This window comes from Lissotriton helveticus, chromosome 5_1 (assembly GCF_964261635.1).
Source record: "Lissotriton helveticus chromosome 5_1, aLisHel1.1, whole genome shotgun sequence".
Taxonomy (NCBI): domain Eukaryota; kingdom Metazoa; phylum Chordata; class Amphibia; order Caudata; family Salamandridae; genus Lissotriton; species Lissotriton helveticus.
Window position 1 is genome coordinate 232,667,369 of NC_136065.1, and position 3,964 is coordinate 232,671,332.

Sequence of the window (3,964 nt, forward strand, 5' to 3'; positions counted from 1 at the left end):
CGTTAACTAGGTCTTCTATTGTCGATATTAGACTTAAAGTTTTGGGTTTGCCAGCTAGCTCAGAGTTCACTAGAAACTTTCTCGAATAGGCAAGGAGGAGTTGAACCTCCCTGGATAGACAAGAAGGGATTTAGTTTCTGACAACCATAGAACATGACAACTTTGCTCTCCCCTAATCAAGAGTGTATCTCTAGAGTCGTGTGAAAACAAAAGACAACTTATTTTACTCAGTCAGTACGTGCATTCTTAGTTTCACCAGATTGTAGAGAAAAGGAAGAGACGGGCGTGTTCAATAAAAGATGTTATTTATTGATCAGTCTCTTTTCTCGTACAAGAGAAATGAATCGATATTATTGCAATACTTATGGTTAAGTAAAGTGCATACAATAAAAGCAGAAGTATAAAATAATACTGTAAAAACATTTATATGGTTTCTAAGCCATATGGTGGTTTAAAATGGATAAAATAGCTGCATACATATATACATTTGACTAATCGTACTCAACTGGTGCTTCTAACTACGCCTACCCCGGTGTACCTGACCTAAGCCTAATACGTGGGCGGGAATAGAAAGTAGCAGTTTAAGTTAAGTTTGTTTTGCCAAGTGACTGACTCAAGAATTCTCTGCAAGGGGTTATTCAGTTCTGTACCTGAGATCTAGGATGGTTGAGGGATGGTATCTCTCATCTCTGGTCTCGATATTCCAGGCTGCCTGCAAGGGCTGCTTGAAAGCGCCGGAGCTGGATTTCTCGACAGGAGAAAGCAGCGTCTCGTTCTCAGTGCGTCAGGAAGGCGGGGCAGCGCCAGCGGGGTCCGCTCTGTGCTGGCCTCTTCGGCAAGTCTCGCTGCTCCGATCTCGTCACCACCGCGTGTGTTTGCTTAAGGCAATATCGGTAATATTTATACCTGTAAGGTGCCGAGATTGACGTAAGGATGGACATAGATACGTCAATAAGGATGTCATACGAACTGGTCGTTAGCACATTCTTTTACTGAAGTTCTCGGTGAAATCAAAACAATGGCCGCAGGGATTTCCCCAGGTTGTCATAGGTTTGATTTGTTTTGAGAACTCCGTATGCCTTATCAGGGGCTGGAGGAATATTGCTTGCCTAATTAGATGGCAAGCGTTATGACCTAATCAGATAACGCGTTCCTGTGCCGTGGTGTGGCTTAATCAGATAACGGTTTCTGCATCATGGGATGGCTGCTAGTTAGTTTGTTAACCAGAACAGGGTCAGGAACAGGGGGATCGATACAGAACCTATAGGAATACATCACAGCGGGCCCACTCTGCCCCGGGGACCGCCACCTCCCTGGTGCTACGTTCAACAACAATGGGTGGACTTGCAGAGCCCCCACTGCCCCGGGGACTGCCACCTCCTTGAGCCACATACTTTAATAAAAAAAAGCGGGGGAGGACCTATGCCCTTCCCTGAAGCCCCAGACACGGCCACCTCCCTGGGTTACAAACCCAACAACTAAGGTAGTCCATTGTGGACCCCCGCTGCCACCACCTTCCCTGAACAAATGTGAACAAAGGATGGGGGCTGCGCGGGACCAAATTTGAACAAAGGATGGGGGCTGAGCGGGACTCCCCTCCAGTAACCCTTCTTGGCCCTGGGGACAACCACCTCACAGGGCTGGCTCCGGTAATGTCCCAGGGTGCCCACCCCCAGGACATTGAAGTTTGCTATGGCATGGCTGGACCAAACAGTGTGCTCTGCTTTGAGTAGGTCTATGGGTGACTGACAGTGTGTGAGTGGCTGAATGGGTATATGAGTGAATATATCAGTGGCTGTATTAGTGAGTGAGATGGTGAGTGAGATGGTGTATGAATGGCTGTATGGGTGACTGAGTGGATGTGTGTGTAGACCTATGAATCAGTTAGTGGGTGTGTAAGTACTGGTGTGGGTTTGTCAATGGTTTTGAGAATGGTAGTTTGAAAATTGGAGTGGGTGTATGAAAGGTTATATTGGGGTGTGAGTGGGTGTGTCAGAGATTCTGTGGACGATGTCATCAGTGATGTCATTTGAGATGTCATCAGTGATATCACTGACCATGTAATATGTGAGGTCATAAGCAGTGCATTGCGGCGGGCTTGTTAAAGTTAGCTAACTGCTGAATTTCTCTGGTTTTGTATGGGTGAAACTGGAGCCTAAGTATAACATCTCTGTAACCTTTGTTTTTTTCAGTGAATATATACATATAGATAAATAACAGCTTTGTAACAGCTACATAGGCTGTTTTCTCGACTCCTGTGCACATTTGAGTTTCTTATTTACACAGAAACTGACACTGAAGGCAGACAAATTACTGAAGCAGCAATGGCGGCCAGATTGGAACATACATGTAGAATATATTAGTGTATTGATTAAACACTTTTTTTCAACTTATGCTCCTGGCTAAGCAATGTTTCAAAACATTAGATTAACAATAAATCAGAAAAAATTAAACAGACGCTGGGCTCACAATAATTTGTACATTTCAGCTCCATTGGTTAAACCTATATTCGTCAAGTACTAAATAAAGTTATATTCAAACAATGAGCCAGTTTTTGGGCATTATGGCCCTATTATGTAAAGCAATCTGCACAAGTGCTCAATAGAGTTATTTTGAGACTCTGAGTCTGCTCAATGAATACAAATAAATATTCTCTCCATTACAATTTAGAGCACTGTGACGTTCAATAAACATTTACTTATAGCATTTTGTCATGGAATGAGATGCTGTTTGGACTCAAAAGACGGATTTTCCCACACGCTGGCTCCAGCTAAACTGGTAATCCCAGACAATACCGGTAAGACACGTTGCTGGAAAGCCCTCCGGTTCCCCTTGCAGCGTGCTTATCTGTGAATACCGGCCTTCCTGATAATGGGCGGGGGGGCACGTCAACAAAACAAATCCAGTAGCTGCTGCATGTGGAAGACGTGCATCCAGACCATAAGGGGATAACATGCATATTTAGCAGCACATACGGGCGATAAAAACATTGATGATACTTATCCAGTTGCTAGGCACTTTAGAGATCAACTCTGATCTTGTGACATACAATGTGTTAGACCAAATACCACAGTCCATGAGGGGAGGAAATAGAGAAGCCAAATTGAGACAACTAGAAAGCAGGTACATCTTAAGGATAGGAACTAAAGAACTCCTTGGGTTGAACATTGTTGATGAAATGTACACATTTTTATATGTGTAAATATACATTTTCTGCCTACATGTTTTTATTAAGATTTTGAATATTTATTTGCTGCATGTTTTGAGCATACACATACATTAAGGCACTGAATGTTGTTTTATGTTTTATATTTTTTTATAGGTTGGAATTGAAAATAATGCACATTGAGCAGGTGGGGAGCTGTAAGGAATGCAAAGAAGCTAAGGTATCTATAATTTGGTTTTGTTTCATTTGAATTTTCATAATGTTTTGAAAAATGCCTAATGGAGCTCAATATGTGCTATGATGCTAGAAATATGTACATCTTTGGTCATTAGGTGAGCTCATTTTTTTGGGCACTAGCCTGGTGGGGGTGGTCCCAGAGGAAACCTTTCGGTTTTTCACATGGATGTCCTACAATTAAGATTTAGGGATCACCTAACGACCTAGAGTTGGCTTGCACTTTATCTGCTTCCCACATTTGGAGCAAGCAAGCTAGAATGGCTATGTCGGGAAGCCAATATCGGAATTTACTTAACCATGAATTAAGATTTTTTGTTAATCAGTGCATGCAACCAGAAACTAAGCCAGTTTTATCAAGAAATTTGACAGCATAAAAGTGACATTAGATTATCAGGATATCTCTTGTATCTCCAGTGGTGCAATGTGTTGCATAACCAAGTCTTGGCAGCAAATAATCTTCCTGCTTTACTTCCTGTAGTGAGATGTATAAATGTACAGCGTGCAGAGCAGCAGTCATCTGAGCCTCCGGAGACAGAGTCCACTAGCCATAAGAGACCCAGA